This window comes from Nothobranchius furzeri, chromosome 13 (genome assembly GCF_043380555.1).
Source record: "Nothobranchius furzeri strain GRZ-AD chromosome 13, NfurGRZ-RIMD1, whole genome shotgun sequence".
Taxonomy (NCBI): domain Eukaryota; kingdom Metazoa; phylum Chordata; class Actinopteri; order Cyprinodontiformes; family Nothobranchiidae; genus Nothobranchius; species Nothobranchius furzeri.
Window position 1 is genome coordinate 46,936,136 of NC_091753.1, and position 18,641 is coordinate 46,954,776.

At 41.7% G+C, this 18,641-nt stretch overlaps 1 protein-coding gene across 6 annotated transcripts in view; it reads right to left on the reverse strand.

The window, feature by feature from the left end:
• Positions 1 to 18,641, reverse strand: part of slc8a2b (solute carrier family 8 member 2b) — a 179,140-nt gene that overhangs the window by 51,368 nt on the left and 109,131 nt on the right. For 5 of the 6 annotated variants that reach the window (XM_070543559.1, XM_070543558.1, XM_015951244.3 and 2 more), the window contains exon 3: positions 3,295 to 3,357. The exons of the other annotated variant lie outside the window; for it this stretch is intronic. The gene's annotated coding sequence lies outside the window, so the exon portion shown is untranslated. The remainder of the gene's footprint in view (positions 1 to 3,294; positions 3,358 to 18,641) is intronic. 6 annotated transcript variants of the gene reach the window in all.

Genomic DNA, 18,641 nt, shown 5'->3' on the forward strand with positions numbered 1-18,641 from the left:
TAAGGAACTACAGCCAGACTGCCGCCCCGCTGACAAACCTGACCTCTGTTAACCGTCCTTTTGTCTGGTCCCCTAGAGGCCGAGGCTGCCGTCCAGACCTTAAAGGGGAAGTTCACTAACACCCCTGTGCTCCACAGACCTGATCCGCAAGGCCAGTTCACCCTCGAGGTGTACGCCTCCCCCGACACCGGCATGCTCTCTCAGGTATCTCCCACGGATAACAAACTTCATCCCTGTGCTTTTTTTTCCTCGCCGTTTAACTCCCGCAGAGACCAGATATGACGTGGGCGACAGAGAGCTGCAGGCTGTAAAGCTCACTATAGAGGAGTGGAGACACTGGCTGGAGGGGGCTGAAACACCTTTCGACACCTGGACTGACCATAAGAATCTGGTTTACCTGAGAGAAGCTAAGAGGCTTAATCCACGACAGTACAGGTGGTCTCTTTTCTTCTCACATTTCAATTTCCAGATTTCTTACCGCCCTGGGTCTAAGAACACCAAACCAGACGCCCTCTCCAGGTTGTACGCTCCAGATCAGGAGGTTGAGCCCTCCACAATTCTCCCCCCAGCATGTGTGGTGGGAGGAGTCACGTGGGAGATTCGGGATCAGGTGCTGGAGGCTCTTGAGACTGACCCTGGTCCAGGTAAGGGTCCGCCTGGCCGGCTTTATGTGCCACAAGGCTTGAGGGGCAAAGTCATCCATTGGGCACACACGGGCAGGTTTTCCCTGCACCCAGGTGAAACGAACTTTCTGGTGGCCTGCCATGTACAAGGACGTGAAGGACTACATCACAGCGTGCCACGTGTGTGCCCAACAGAAGGGGGACCACCGGTCTCCAGCAGGTTTATTAAACCCCCTTCCGACTCCCTCACGCCCCTGGTCACACATAGCCCTGGATTTCATCTGCGGATTACCTGATTCCCATGGTTTTTCCACCATCCTCACCATAGTGGACAGGTTTTTAAAGGCTTGCCACATCATACCCCTAAAAGCTCTCCCTTCTTCCTCTGTTACCGCTAAGCTCCTCGTTAAGCATGTGTTCAAGTTACACAGGATTCCAGAGGAGATTCTCTCGGACCGAGGACCCCTATTCATCTCCAGAGTATGGAAGGACTTCGCCGAGGCTCTGGGAGCTAAGGTCTCCCTCACTTCCGGATATCACCCGCAGACGAATGAACAATGCGAGCACATGAACCAGGAGCTCGGGGCCATGCTGCGCTGCGTCTGCTCCTCACACCCATCCTCCTGGAGCTCTCAACTCGCCTGGGTGGAGTACGCCCACAAGTGCCATGTTTCAACCGCTACAGGTCAGTCCCCATTTGAAGCCTCTCTTGGTTACCAGCCATCCCTGTTTCTCCAGCAGTCCTCTGCCCCATCTTCGATCCCTCAGTTTCCCCGGGGGGCCAGACGGGTGTGGATGTCCACCCGAGCCGTGCTGGATAGAACGGCTGAAAGAAACAAGCAGTTGGTGGACCACCGGCGACGTCCAGCCCCGGATTACACTCCTGGTCAGGAAGTATGGCTCTCGTCTAAGGACATCCCGTTGAGAGCCACCTCCCGTAAGTTCACTCCCAGATTCATAGGTCTGTTTAAGATCCTGGAAGTCCCCACTCCCTCTACGGTTCGACTGGAGCTCTCATGCTCACTCAAAGTTCACCCGGTCTTCCACGTGTCTCTGGTCAAGCCTGTTGGTTCTAGTCCCCTCTGTCCGCCACCTGCAAGATACTACAAGGGGGGCCTGGTTTACACCTTCCGCAGGATACTGGTTTCTCGACCCCGCGGCACCCAGTACCTGGTCGATTGGGAGGAACGTTCCTGGGTCCCCCGCTCCTTCATTGAGGATCCGTCCCTGATCCGGGACTACGAGACTGTGTCTGCTGGGACGCCAGTTGGCGTCCGTTGATGGAGGGGGGTACTGTCATGTGCTGGGTTGAGTACTCCTCTCATTGTTTCCATCTTTGAGCTGCTGTGTTTCAGGAGAGGGAGGCTCCAGCTGCAGCTCATTGACAATCAGCGGGTCCAGCTTTAAGAGGAGGAGGAGAACACAATTCGACGCCGGATGCTTAACTACAGCTTGGTAGTTCCTGCCCTTTGTGACTTGGTTAAACTCTAGTGATTTTTGGAATTTTTTGAGTCTCTGTGGATTTACCCGACTTACCTGTTCCTAGGTTTTTTGGATCATTGTGGACCTTACCTTGACTCCTCAGGATACTCCTTGGACTTCTGAAGCTCCTCTGGTTCTCCTGTGGCTCACCTGTTACCTTTCCACAGTCCCGCTGGATTACTCCCCTCCGCTGGATTACTCACCTGTGCTTCATAAATCTTCTGGATGCAGCACTCACCGTTCTCTTCTCCTCCCTGCCGGCCTGCTCTCCTGCTCTCCTCGCGCTCCGTCTCCTGGACACCCCCCTTCCTGGATTCACCCCGGCAGCCCACCTACCCTCCCTACTCCTCAGCTCCCAGCTCCCCCGTAAGTCTTAACTCTGCACCTAACTAGTTTTGACTTACCTCCCTGTACTCACCTGCTCCTCTGCTCTCCCCTCCTCAGACGCTGCGGTTCCGTTACAATCCACTGGGCCTTATCCAGTGCATCCTCAGTTCCTGATTATTTGAATAAAGAAACTTTATTTTTTACCTGTTTAGTGCGCGAGAGGTGATTCTGCATGTCTTGGGTTAAACTCGTCCCCAAAACCTTGTCAGAGATGTCCAAATATCAGGAAATAATCCACTAAAATCTGCCGTCTGAATCTCAGCTGTGGTGTGGGTCACTTCTAGTTCCTAGAAATGGTGCACCAGTATACTTTTCCCCCTAAGAACAACTTTCAAGGCATTTATTCCTACAAGAGACCCCTGCACATGGAGTGTTCCATTTCTTTAACAGATAATTTGAGAAGTTGACTTAGATGAGGAACAAGTGAAAGTATAAACCTATTATTTGTCTTTTTAGAGTCTGATGGGTAAATCCATACCCTAAAAGCCAAATGTTGGTTTTGCCTAGCATCCTTTGTTTTACTGAGCTGAACACTCTTTCATCATCAGAAATCACTGTCATGAGCTTTTAACATGCTTCTCAACAAACCTCTTTAATACATTGTGTAAAATGATAAACTTTTACAATATTTTCTTCAGACTGTTTGATAATTGCTTACAGACCTTTGTGCAGCTCAGACAGGGTGTGTAAGGTGCTGATCCAGCATCGTGACCATCTACATTTACAGCTCCAACACCCCTGCTGCTCCCTCATCTCCTCTCTCTGACACAATTCCAACAGAAGGCAAAGGGAAACGGCTCACCACTAGTTGCAGGTGCTCCTTCTTCAACTCTCAGTCCACATAGAGCTCCTACTGACTGACGAGCTGCAGAAACAGATGAGAAGCTTTCACTATTGATGATGTTTTTAAAGAAAGAACAGCAGTAGCTAATAAAAGCATTTTTAAAAATCTGCAACTCCCTCTGGCACACGCTGAGAAATAAAAAAACATCCAGGCACACCGAGTCCATGAGTACATGAGCTAGCTCAGTGACAGAAGAGGAGGTTAAAGGCCTGAAGCAAAAGATGAAAAATCAAGAGGAGAGGCATGTATGAGGATGAGAGGAGATATGGGTCGGTGATCGGGTCTCATTTGTTTAGATGTCGGCTAATTAGGTGCACAAACTTAACAAATACAAACACATGGGCTTTGGGAATAATGTGGAAGTCAGTAGGACATTACGTGAGACGTGTATTATAACAGATGGTTTAAGAGCAGAGGCACGGATGAAGGTAGGTAGGGTGAGCCTGATGCATTTTATCTGCAGATAAAACAGACAGCTGTTCTCACACCGTGTTCACCTAAAAAACAGAATAAGTTCCTAAAGGGAGCAAAGCCAAACATTTTTTTCTAAAGGGTTTCATGGCAAAAGCAAAATGTTTGAATAATTTCAAAGAAAATTCCAGGGACATGTGTTTCACATTTAGTACGTTAAACTTATTTATTCCAGCTCCCTTTGTAACAGTTTTGAGGAATTCAGTTTTACGGAGCAAAATGAACTAAATTACCTTACAAATAACTGAACAATTTGATATAAAACTGGTTAAACTATTTCCCGTCTTGGTTTTGCAGCAGCAGCCTACAGAAAAATATAATGTCAGGCTTTCCGCTGCCAGTTTTTTGCAATAAATGACTAATTCAAAAAATGTCAGTTACATTGATTTCAACTGAGCAAGACTCTGTTTTCCGCTGATACAATCTTCAAATTAATCCATTGATTACAAATAACCTCAGCAGCTGCAGATTTGTTGCTGTTGAACCACTTTTCATGCAACTTTTCTCCAGGGCTGTGATATTTTAGTTACTGAATAAAAACTGAAGCCAGATTTCAGTCAGAGTTGATAATTTGGTTCATTTATCTGTGAAGTGGTTTACTGTGATTTAAGATGTGAAAGCATATTATAGCATGTAAGAAAAAAACCAAAAGAACCAAATCCAATAAAAAAAAGTTTGTCAACATAGATATTAGTATTTAAAAACATTTCTAACAGTAACAAATTATCTAGAACAAAAACAAACAAAGAAGCCCATTTGACTTGTTCCGTAAATGTGCTGCATATGAATAAAGAAATAATTCAAATAGATGCATCCTTCTGTATCATGAAAATCTGACGAGTTTACCTGATTGAACTGCAAACACTTGATATTCTGGAAGTTTGAAAAGACAGTTAATAAACCCATGAAATCGATGAAGTGTCAGTCTGAAAACACTCGATAGCTCTTGGCTGATTTTATTTGAGAAGGTTCAGGTCGGAGGGTGAAAAGATGAATTCCTGCTTATGAACTGCATCGCGTTGATGGTACAGCGCTTTATGATGAATCTGGTTCACGCCGTGACCTCGAATAGACCTATAGGTTAAAAATGTTGATTTGTGTGGATGTGAAGGGATGAGAGTGAGTTCACAGAGAGTGCACGGCTGCAACATTATCAGCAGCAGGAGGATGGAGATACATTTAGATTAAACACACTGACAACATCTCACCCATTAATCACAGCTGACACCAGTTTGCTGGAATTCAATTCAATTCAAGTTTATTTATATAGCGCCAAATCACGACAAAAGTCGTCTCAAGGCACTTCACATAATAAGAAGAATACTAAAACCGCACTTCACACGTTATCAAGTGAAAGGAGAGAAAATACCCATGTTTAAAAGTAAGCACACACTCATACACACAGGAGGTGATGAATGTGAAGATACTTCCTGACAGGAAGTTCCTGTCATTTTGACGAATCAAACTGCAGATTTTTTCTTTGTGTTGAGGAGCACAGATGGTGTCGCTTTTAGATTTTTACTGATTCTGTGTTGTGCTGGAGTTATGACGAGCATGCACCCACAGTTCACTGAGTTGAAAATGTTAAAATAATCAAAACTGCTGTGCTATTTAAAAATGTATTTATCAGTTTTGTTTCACTTGTTGTCATGCCTGTTTATGTTTATGTTTACTGTGCTTTGTTTTTGAAACTGAAATACAGATAAGTAAAAGTTTTTTTTTCTGTCATGAGTTGTTTCTACTATCTGAACTTCTGAGTAATTCTACCAGACCTTCATGGCACGTGCCTGTCTCCATTTCACGGGGCCAAATTGAAAGGAGCATTTTGACACTGATCAGCGACAATGTTAATTTCTGAAATGGTCACATTTTGATGACATCTTAGCAAAGTCCTGAAAGGGCCGATGGTGTATGACGACACAATGGCTGAGAAGACCAAGCCAGCATATTTAGTCGGTCATCATCCCCTTTCCCACACATTTCCCAGAACTTCTATAGTGGAAACTCAACAAATTACTCTGCGGAAATGATGAAAATCATAAAAGCTGTGATGCGACAGTTTTGGTCTTCATTAAACATTTTTTTAATAATCATTATTGGACAAGATTCTTTACCTCTTATCAAATATGCAGAATAAAAATGGGCAAGGGTTGCATTAAAAAAGTGAGGAAAATATACCATAAAAGCTTAAAAGAGCCATCAGAAAGTCTGATTTGTGCACTGCAGCTGCACCTCTATCATTAGGGGTGGGTCTCACAATCATGCGCCATGATAAATCAGGGAAAACTGAAATAAAGTTATTAAAATCCTCCAAACAAGGAGCATTATGCTCAATAATCTGTCACCTAATAAATTATTTGGACACAAGAAATGTAAATGTTTTGTTGCAACATGACACATTTTAAAATCATGGGAGGTTGTGTCACATTCCGACTTCACATTCTGATGTGTTTGTGCTAAAAACGTTGAAATACCCAATAGTTCTTCTCTGTTCCTCCATGCTAGACCCTGTTTGATTTCCATCTTTCTCTCCTTCAGTCAAGAATTTTTATTTCGCATTAGAAGGATTTTTTTTAGCCTTTATAAAGCATTAGTGAGAAATTAACTGAAAGTGAACATCACGCCACAATAGATTTGGTCAAAAAGGGCAATTGCTTAGAGCCTCTTTTTCATCACAGACTTCATCCTCTCATCTCTTTCATTCGATCCTCCTCCTCAGTATACAATTGTGTATTTATGGCAACTTTGTCCCCTTTCAGTCCAGAATTCTCTCGCTCTAGTGTTCTTGACCTTCATGTTGTCTAATCTGCGTTTTGTTTTGCCGTTTGGTTCCAGTTGAGCGCTTGAACTCCTCCATTGTTGCAGCCCAGCAAGATGGCTTAGAAATGAAAAGTTTTCTATTTCCAGCCAAACTGTTCAGCTGAAGTGTTTAGAACTTAAAGAGGAAATATTCAAGCCAGTTTATTAGCAACAAATCTCTACAGTGTATTTGCATCCTTTAATCCCCCAAACCACACTTTTTCCTTCAAGTGCATCCTATTAAAACATGTCTTTGAACTTGTGTGGCATTAAAAATGAACACAAAAATTCTGGTGGCTCTTTCCTGCTGTTTCTGAGATTTTACACAACAGGATTAGTGGATTAGAGAGCAAACATTAACGTTCAACTCTTGTGTTTCTATTGTCTGAAGCTGATTTCTTCAGATGAATCTCCATGGCAACAGATTCTGGTAATTTAATCTGCTCCAGAGCAGGATAAGTTTTAGGGTATCAGATGTAAACATCACCTCCTGGACAAAGAATTGATTGGAAAATGAGAAAAAGTGAGAGGAAAAGTACACGAAGTGTCTTTTTATCCTTGAATTTCCCAAGAGAAGACATTTTTCCACGCAGAAGCATCTCTGAGTTATATGTAATTTAAATAAAACATGATTTCTTTTCTTGCATAAATCACATGTAGCATATCTCGTGTTGCAGTAGTTTCCAACGTGTTTAGCTTTAGACTCAGAATCAAAGTACAAGAGAATGATGATCCCAACTTTATGGTTTGAGGGTCCAAACATCACTAACAAGAGCCTCATCATCCCTTTCATTTTTATTTTATGTTTTGGTATTGTTTATACTTTGTCTTAAAATTGGATGAATAAGTGGATCAAACTGTATCGAACTATGCCTCGTACGTCCAAAAACAAATATTTTCAATAAATTCACCCATTGGTATGATTCTTTGGGTTTTTGCATGAAATTAAAATTCAAACAACCCCTGACTGAACAGAACTGATTCCTTTTCTTGTCTTTTTTAATCAAAACTGTGATTTTAAGAACTCATCCATCCATCCATTCATCCTTCTTTATCTGCTTATCGAGGGTCGGGTCACAGGGGCTGCAGCCTAAACAGAGAGGCCTAGACTTCCCTCTCCCCAGCCAGCTCCTCTGGGGTAATCCCAAGGTGATCCCAGGTCAGCCGAGAGACAAAGTTCCTCCACTGTGTTCTGGGTCTTCCTGTAGGTCTTCTCCCAGTTGGGCTTGCTTGGAAAACCTCACCAGGGAGGCGTCCTGACTAGATGCTCAAGCCACCTCAACTGGCTCCTCTCAATGTGGAGGAGCAGCAGGTCCATGCTGAGCCTCTCCCAGATGACAAAGCTTCTCACCCTACAGGGACAGCCCAGCCACCCTGTGGAGAAAACTCATTTCGGCCGGTTGTGTCTGCAAATCTTATTCTTTCGGTCACTGCCCAAAGCTCGCGACCATAGGTGAGGGTTGGAACGTAGACTGACAGTTAAATCGAGAGCTTCATCTCAACTGATATTGTATGTATCTGAATGTTTCTTTATATTATTTTAACAGAAAACAAAAGTGTACAGAAACACCTTGCTACACTAAAATGTACAAAATATTCTTTTTAATCGGAATTTTTTTTTATAAATACAGCAAAATGGTAAATGGTAAATGGCCTGTATTTGATATAGTGCCTTCTAGAGTCCTAGAACCCCCCAAGGCGCTTTACAACACAATCAGTCATTCACCCATTCACACACACATTCACACACTGGTGGGGATGAGCTACAATGTAGCCACAGCTGCCCTGGGGCGCACTGACAGAGGCGAGGCTGCCGAGCACTGGCGCCACCAGTCCCTCCGACCACCACCAGCAGGCAACATGGGTTAAGTGTCTTGCCCAAGGACACAACGACAGCGACAGACTGAGCGGGACTCGAACCAGCAACCTTTCGATTACGGGGCGAGCACTTAACTCCTGTGCCACCGTAGCAGGCTTTATTATGAGTGTGAATCAGATAAAAGGCTGCAATAACCATCACTATGGCAACCTGATATGACATCTGATGGACATTTGATGATCAGCAGTCTTGTCATCACTGTTCACAGTCATTTATTCAGATTAAATGTTTTATAGATTAAAGAAAAGGAAAAGAGGTTTTCAGCATCATTGTTCTAATTCTCCTGGGATGAATTCCTGCCCATTGTTGATATTACAATAAATCATGAGGGCTGAAAGCAGGCCAATGTACTATTTATTGCTCAGAATTAATTAAATCATTATTAGGCAATCATTTTAGACAATGTATTGATAGGAAGATATGAATATTATAGCAAATAAAAAAGAATGTATAGGCGTATAGATCAATAGATGGAGAGAGGGAGAGGCTGAGTGCAAAGCTGTAAGCTCTGGTGAGACAAAACAAGACTAAACAAAAAAACTGAAACGTGTCCATCTTTAGTCTGTCCGTCCTTTCTCTCTCACACACTCCTGAATAATTTACACCCACTACTTCCTCCCACACGGTAATCTGTCACCTCCTCTGCTTCTCCGTGTCCCATGTGGACACGCTGTGTGCACACTTGTGTGTGGTTGTGTACTAACTGTCAGTGTGTTGTACGTGCGTGGGTGATGAGGTGTGTGCGTTGCTGTTTCTGCTGTTGCTGTTGTTTATGAGTTTCTGCAGAAGCACACACACACACACACACACACACACACACACACACACACACACACACACACACACACACACACACACACACACACACACACACACACACACACACACCCTGAGATGGCAGCACTTAAACCTGCAACTGGCTCATATCTCTGCAGAAAGCCACCCACTTCTGCTCAGGACTGGTTGCACAGCAGCGTGACAAACAGCACAGAGCAGCCACAAAACACAGGAGCGGCTCAGAGGAACAAGGAGGACATGATAATCATATTACTGCATGTTAGGTGTTTTGATGTACTACTGTTTTAAATGCTGCTCTTTAAGTAATAAGAAAGCCACAGGGTTTTTTCTCCTTTCCTCATAGCTCTGGATTGTGGGCTGATGAGCATGGAGGTTAGGGAATAGTGTGTGGCAACTCGTATACGAGTTGCTGGCTGTCAGTCATAAAGTAAGAGTCAGCAAGTTGGCTTTCAACAGACAACTCTGTAACTTGAGACTTCCTTTATAGAAGGTCCCGCCTTAGAAACGCTGTAATTGGTTAACTGTAAACAGTGATGAATGGTTATTCGCCCTTCTTTCCTGTATTTCAATCAAACTGCTGTGTTCAGGGGAGACACGCCAGAGTTGATATGACGGAGGCCTGGAAAGGCTTCTGGCCTGTCTCTCTCCGCTGTCTCCAACACAGCGTAAAACCTACAGACGTCTCTCCTGTGTGTGGTTCATTTTGGGTTTAGTTTCAGGATCTAAGAAATACCCAACACTGTATGATAATGTGATGAAAGTTCATGTGATAATTCACATTTCTTGAAAGTTGCGGAAAGATTTTATGTACGTCTTTTACCAGCCTCAGTTTGGAAAAGCAGGGAATAGCTCTGACTGGACTGATTAACTAAAAAGGGTTGTCAATAACTTAATTTTTAGAAATTGCAAAGCAGGCTTTTTTTTAATAAACCTTTGCTGTGAGTTTATCATTATGCAGTTAGTTACACTGAATTGTTTGGTTATTTGCAGTACAAACATTTTAGCAGCAGCTAGCTGTATCGTTCCTGGTGCAACCTAAGATGCTTTCTGCACAAATACTATATTATTTATGCTAAAATTATTATGAGATTAACAGTGGTAAAAAATAAACCTTGAAAATGTTTTAGGACTCCAAATTCCAATGATGGCATTGGCTCAGGAGTGGCTATCATTTTAACCCTCTGGAGGCAGGCGTTGCAGATTTGCAACAGTTAAAACCTACCTACCTGGTTACCCCACATACGTATTTCATGAGCATGTTATAACTCAGAAGTACCCCTGAAAGACTTAGCTGTTCGTCCTTTTATCAAAACTTATTTTGAGCCTGAATGGGTTAAATGGCTTTGGCATCAACCTTGAACAATTTAGATTTGAGCCTTTCTTTGAGACATGAACAGAGGTACTTAACTAAAAAAAATGTATTTGCTTCGTCTTTGACAGTGTATGCTGGACTGCCTCGTTGACTGACATCTGTAACAATGAATATGTTGCATTGTTTGTTGCTCTGATTGGTCCTAAAACTGTCCAGTTGCGTGCAGAGACAGTTTGAAAGGCATTCCGCCCCACGGCTGGGTAGTTTCAATGGCTCATGGCTCTTTTGACTGCTTTGTTACATCCATGGGCCATGCAGTGGCGGCTTACAGAGGTGCTCTGTCATAATGTAGTCCCAAGTCTATATCGGCTCCTGCAAATTCTTTGTGTTACTTCTAACTTTTCATTTGCAGTCGACATGATTATTGAGCTCATAGTAAGTAGTAATTGTAATCACTTTTGCACAGAAAAATGCTAATTCCAGCTATTCACTTCCATTGTTTATGCTCCCCTAAAGCAGATGGAGTGCTGCCAGACCAGGAGAATTACTGCACTGGTTACAAAATGCTTTTTTTCTCACTTATCTAACTTGGGAATACAAAAATAGACAAAACTTCACTTAGGGGTGGAATATCTCTTCAAACAAAAATACCTCATTTCATCCTGCCATTCTTGATTTTCAAACATGAGGTTGTTGTGCAACATCTTATAGATTGGGACGTCCAAAGAATCAATAAAACAAATGAACCACAGCTATTCACAAGCAGAGGCTAATTCAAAAAGTACCTTTTTAAAGCATAACACCATTCATGTTTCACCTAAGACAAGTACAACCACACTGGTATAATACCTACTTAAAACCTAAATGTGTGCTGTAAATGCACGACTGATGAAACAGACAAACCTGTCTTGAGCGAAGCTGCAGTCATGTTCTGTATGAGCCCATGACCGGGTTTGTTCAAGGCAAACAAAGCTGCTGCTGAATAATTTATTGAGCTTAATATTCACAGCTGAACAGGGTCTCAGAGTCAAGATGCACTTTGATAAGAAGACTGTTCAGACTGCTCTGTAAGGTTTGATGTCTCCCTGCACTAGACATCGGTTTTGTTTTGATGACCGAAAGCTTCCGATCCACTGCTACTAACTGAAAGACTCACCTGCTCTGAGCATAAAGGACCACAGGTTATGTTGCAAGTCCAGTCTGATTTAAAAGCGCCTTAGTAGATCTGTGCCATGTGGTTGCAAGTAGAGCTGTGATTGGTCAGTTTGACTTGCATGTTCCAGATGTCGATTTGACGCCGGTCAAAGTAAATGGAGCTAAGGAAAATGCTGAAGAATCATTCACAACCCCCCAAAAAAACTTTTGTTATTCATACAGAACATGAGTGATGCTGAACAGAAGACTTTACGGTGAGACCCTGTTGCCTAAATATTCTTGTCCTTCTGAAAACACAAACAGCTTGTACTTTTAAATCCTGTGCAGGTTTTGATTTGTTCTCACGCTTCTATTTTTCTTCCAAACAGTCCAATTTTTTTAAAGAATTCTTGATACATTTTTTTAGACTTTGTAAGGTAAGATGTTTCAAAGCATACTGGTGAAGGTTCTCAGTCATCCAGGCCATGGTAATCCAAAGGCGTTCGAACTGGACTTCTTTGGTTTCTTGAAGACGTTTCACTTCTCATCCAAGGAGCTTCCAAAAATGACCAAGCTCCTCAGATGAGAAGTGAGACATCTTAAAGGAACCAAAGTCCAGTTGCTTTCATTCCAACCCCTTTGGATTACCATGGCCTGGATGACTGAGAACCTTCATCAACAAAACTACCTATGAATACCCTCCTCCCTACCCTCTGAGGCGTTGCTGAGGTCATTAGGCTCCATTGTATGGTAATGGTTGTTTTGATTAGATGCAGGTGTGCTTGACCTAGACTGAAAAAGTATATAAATTTTGCCCGTTTGGCAGATTTTTCTCTCATTCTCTCTCCAGAACTTGAACATTTGTCAGACACACTGTTCACTCGGTTAAAAAAAGTTCTTAAACTCGGGTCTCACAGTATGTGTTCTCTGCTCCAAAGATTAATCTAATAAATGGTTAATTAAAACCAATTATTGCATGGTAACAAACAAAAACTCCCAAATTTAAACAGACTGCAAAGTTAGTGACCTCTTATTAGCTGTAAGATTTAGTTTTTAGTATTAATACTGGCACCACAAACCAAGAACTGCTCCTTTATGCTTCGAAAAAGATCTTTTTCTTCTAGCAACTTGATCAGTTTCATCGTGCAAACATTAACAAGATGAAGTGGGATAAGTTGACAGACAGGCAGAAAAAGCTCATCTGAGGAACAGAATGTGTCTTTGTTGTGAAATTCACTCATTGAAACAAGATGTGAACGTGTACAGTTTCAGAACAGCCTGAGGAAGCTGCAAATGTACCCAGATCTCAGCCAGACATCCGTCTGTCATTGCCGATGGACTTATCGAGTTTTACCTCAAGCCGAGGATCAGTTAAAGGAGAAATTGAACTTTGAAGGTTTAATCTGATTACTTGATACGGAGGATTAGGATTGTATTTTAAATGGATGGCATTTGTCTCCTAAATGGAACACAGCAGTTGCCTGAATGAACTCCTAATTTGTATTTTTAGATTTCTGGCAATTTTTGCCATTCTTGCAGAATATTTTCCCATCAGAATCAAATTGATTGAAATTTTTAAATGTATAAAAGGGATTATTAAATTTTGGGAAACAGTTAAGAGCCTCAAACACCAACTTACCTGGAACTTTTGGTTTTGTACATGGTCTCTGACGAAGAAATAATAATAAACTAAATGATTACAGCAAACTTAAAAATACAAAAATATTTATTTAAAAATAAAATAAAAAACTTCATTCTAAAATGACACCTGTGAAACCTGAAAATATTTAATAAATTGTAAAAACTTAAATTTTACTCAAAACTTTTTGCAGTTTTGTGGAACTGCAGAAGATAAAAACAACCACAAATATTTTATTTGAAACCTCTGACTGATATATTGACAAGCTAAACAGAAAGATCCAACAATGTACCCATCAGATAAAACTATCTGGTGGAACCGAAACATGATTTGAGAGTAAACTATCTTCTCATGTTTCTGTACAGCTCAGCTGTCAGATGAAAAATGCTTCTGCACCTCACAGTAAAACAGCAACTGGCTGTCAGAAAAATCCCAATCTCATTTCTGCAGATCAAAAAAGATTTTACTGTGCTTCCTAAAAAGGAAAAATGCCCCAGAAAGAGAATCTTTGAGTGTGTTTTAAAATAAAAATAAAAAACTTTAGAATCTTTGTGGTTTGAATGAAAACCTGAATTTGGTAGAATTTGTAGAAAGGCAAAAAGACAAAAGCATTTTGATTTCCATCCAAAGAATTTTGTTATTTCAAGAGAAAAAGTGCAGCGTAAAGCTTTTCAAACCCTCCAGAGGGTCGTTAGTTTATATCCTCCCTAAAGGCCCATTTTAACGTGGTGAAAGAGTCCTTGTGCCGGGGGAATGGCGTGGCGCCGGAGGTTGATATAAACACGCCGCTACACTCTCACAGCCAAACAAGCACAGAGAGCCAAAGTCACTTCTGCATCATGGGTCCCCAGAAGAACAAAAAAAATTGAGCAAGTCAACGGGGCTAAAAACACTGTTTTCTATTTCCGCTTGTTTTGTAGCATGGATTTCACACATGATGTCCGTAAATTTTAAAGATGCATTTTGATACCAAGAACTCGTTTATTTTCGAATGGGAGGTAATGCTATTTTAGGTTTGGTGTGAAAATAAGTCCAGGATTACAAATGCGCTTCACAAAAGTGACGTCATTGAACCAGACATGGAGAAAACTGAGGGAAAATGGTTGTAAATTCTGCAAATTTCAAATCCTTCCCACAGGAGGAAAAAACCACCATAAATCTGGCCATGTGATAAGTGGCAGCTATGCTAGGGGAGAGGAGATTATGTGTCGATGTCATATATGTGACGGGCCGATGTCTGATTCGCAATCGTGCTAATTACGAGCTTTTACAAGTTGATAAATCTCAAAGTATGTGACTGGCATGGTCAAAACACTCATCATTACTTTTCATTTAAATTGCAGTACAACATATGTGTATTCCAGGGCCTAAGGCAAAGCGGATTAGAAAATAGCATTATTAGCCCCGTTGACTTGCATTCCTTTTTTTCGTTGTTCTGGGGACTCATGAGCCGACCGGAAAGGGAGGACACAGGCTCCCTATTACTGTTGGAGCGCACAGCTCCGAAAGGGAAAGTGAATCATGTTATTTCAATAAACCTGCAGTGGTCTCTAGTAGGAATGGATGTGTAGTTAGTTAGTTTTGGTGTGGGAGCGACTCGAGTTTAGCAAGAAAAAAAAACTTTGACGTATTTCCTATATTATTACAGGGTAAGACTATCCTTTTTACTGATTTCTGATAAACCATACATAATTCCTGAAAGGGGGAAAACTCTGGCGTGCTGCTTTGAAAATGATTTTCCATGGCATTATTTAAATTGGGATAAGAATGAGCCCTAAATATTTATAAATCACCAGATTTGACTAACTAATACCTGAACATGCTCAGACAAAAGAACTGTTAAACTACAGACTCAGCCCTGCAGTGGCGTTCTGCTGAATCTGTCATCATCACGCCGCCGCTGCTGCTAGAGGTCTGCAGCGACAGCTTATTGACATTCATAAGAAGCATGACCCATAAGAATGTAGCACAACTGAAGTCCCAAAGCTAAATGACTAATGCTAATTGGAGTCACGTGAACTTTACATGTAAAACTGGTGATGTGTAATGTGTGCTAGGCTGACTGAAAGGAAACGTTAAAGGATAATCTTTATGACTATAAGGACCAAAAATACCATCATAATTCAGAACTTTGCTGCTTATTCTTTGAATTTTGTACAATATTTATAGTATATAAAATTTTGTATTTAATCATTGTTTTATAGCACGAAGGGAATTTACAGCAGAGGAACTGATAATGTTTCATAGCAATGGCGGACACATCTGCCTCACAAAAGCACAACTGCCTACAAAGCCTCACAGGGAACTTCTACATCTTACTTAGTAGCTTTCATGTACCAGTACACTCCATCACTGGCATTACTTTTGGCTGATGGGGAACTGTTGATGGCTCTGCACATAAGTACACATTGCAGGGGCATCTGGCGTTCTCTGTCATGACTCCAAAGCCTTGGAATTATTTGCCTCTGACAGTGGGTTATTCACCATCGCTGGCGATTTTTAAGTCACGTTTTAACACAACTGATGATGGTCTTTAAACAATAGCTGTAGTAGTCTGGTGTTATTTGCCAGCCGTGTCTTATCTGTCTATTGTCTGTAATGTTTTATTGTTTGCTGCTGTGATGCAGATGTTTATTGTTTTTCTTCAATCAATCAATCAATCAATCAATCAATCAATCAATCAATCAATCAAAGCTTTATTTATAAAGCGCCTTCCGCAACCCTGTCAGGAAGCCCAAAGCGCTGAACATGGTACAGTTGTAAGTAATTATACTGAATAAATCAACAATAAAAGAAATTCAAATTACAAAATACAAATTACAAAATACAAAATGGAAATAACAAGATAGATGAAACAATCCGGTAAAATACAAATGTGTGAAACACAATTGTATTGAGTGGATGGATTGAGTGTACCAATGAAAACTGTGGAATGGATTCAACATAATAGAGGGCCATAATCAAACATGTTCTGGAAACGCCAAGCGGAGGAGGTGTGTTTTTAGGTGATTCTTAAAGACTGGCAGAGAAGGGGACAGCCTAACTGAGGGTGGCAACTGGATCCAGAGTAACGGTGCTAGGACTGAGAAAGCCCGGTCCCCACGGGTACGACACCTAGACTGAGGGACAGCGAGCAGGCCTTGGTCAGAGGAGCGCAGAGCGCGTGATGGGGAATGTCTGTTCAGGAGTGTGGCTAGATAGGGGGGAGCACCACCCTGGAAGAAATGATAAACAAAGACGAGTATTTTGAATTGTGAGCGATAGGAAATCGGAAGCCAGTGCAGGGAGGCCAGAACTGGACTGATGTGGTCCCATTTCCTGGTCCCAGTCAGGAACCTGGCAGCGCTGTTCTGCACAACCTGTAGGCGACGCAGTGTTGACTGACAACCCTGCGTAGAGAGAGCTGCAGTAGTCAAGCCGAGAAATTACAAAGGCATGCAGTACCCGCTCCAGGTGGGCTCTCGACAGCATATGCTTGATTTTAGCAAGGCGTCTCAGGTGAAAGAAACTGGACCGTATCACAGAATTGATGTGAGCATCAAATTTAAGTCCTACATCAAGTTTCACCCCCAAACTGGTAACAACTGGTTTTGAGTATGGAGAAAGAGGGCCAAGATCAGCATAACGATCCACATTCCTGCTGTTGGGGTGAAAAACAATGAGCTCTGTCTTTCCCTCATTCAGATGTAGATAGTTGGACATTAGCCAAGACTTCACCTCGTTAACACAGGAGACAAAGGACTGAATAGAGTGACCTTTCTCCTGACACAATGGAGAGTAAATCTGGCAATCGTCAGCATACAGATGGAATGATAGGCCATGTTTACGAAAGATTGACCCCAGAGGTAGCAGATAAATGGCAAACAAAAGTGGACCAAGGATCGACCCCTGTGGGACCCCCCACCGGAGCCCCTCCCAAGAAACCCTTCTTTTATTGCTCTTGCAAGAAGCCCTTCTTTTATTGCTCTTGCAATTTATGTTGATGCTGTAGTGTCCAGCTCCTTGGGTTCCAGTCTGGTTCATGGACGGCGCTTTGCAAGTAAGTGAAGTGAAATGCCCATAATCCATTATGCATTGATCACTTTATACATCATACTGGTTTTTATCATTAGTTGTCTATATCAGGGACAACATGAAAGTTTTTGTCTCATAATTTTTTTCAGTTTCAGGTCAGTGCATTCACATTCTTTGGGTCCACATCTTGCATTAGGCTAAAGCATTAGGCATTAGCTTCCCGATCAGTGGAAAAGTCTAGTTTTTTTTAAATTGAACTCTCAAGATTAGACTGAATAAACACAAAAACCAGTACTTTTTAATTCTCAAGGTCTGCCCTGAGTAGGGGGGTCACAGGATGGGGTCCAAGCTTGCTGTTATTGTGGCACTGGCCCATCCTGGACCCACTTAGAGCCGCCCTTTTTTAAAAGGGAATTCTGGTTCTGGTAGCTGGTGTTTACCTCTAGCTATCTCAACTTTTTTTAAAGGTCTCAATATTCAGCAGAATTTTGCAGAAATGTCACTGTTAGTTGGTTGATAACTGACAGTTAATAGAAACCTGCTGGTTACATTCTCTACAGATCTTTGCAGATCATCAATCTGAAGAATTTGCTGAATTTCAGAAATATGTGATATAATTTTGCCCTCAGCAGCAAATAATTGGTCTGGATACACTTGAGTTGCTCATTTCCTTTATTTCCCCGAGTATAAGAGCCAAGAGTGGTACAAGAAGAAATGCCGAGAAAAAGAAACGTGAAGAAATAAAGAAAAACAAAGATGGAAAAGTGAACATCATGCATGTTCTTTAATAAAATGTCTATTTTAGTCCCAGAAATCATTCACTATAGTTTATAAGTCCTACATTATATACTGTAAAAATAAAACAAATATAATTTTATTTGATGAGAAATTAAAAACACTGTTCTACCATTTCCAGTCATGTTTTGTTCTCATTTTGACAAAAGTCTAGATTCAATCATGTTATTAGGGATGTCTCATCTAGATGCTTTTCTTTTTTTCCTCCAACAGACCTTTCATCCTGAACAGAGCTCAGGCTGAAACACAGATTTCAGTAAAATACCAGCAAAACGGTCATGAATGAAATCATTAAAGTTTGTTATGGTTTTTAGAACTCAACAATTGGGACAAATGTTTTTTTTTGGTCTCTGACAAACGTTGTGATTGAGATCTGCTGTGAAAACTAAGTGAAAACGCAGATGAATGTGTCCCAAACTGACCAAAAATCACCAATAAAAGATCCCAAAAGGCTGTGCATTCTG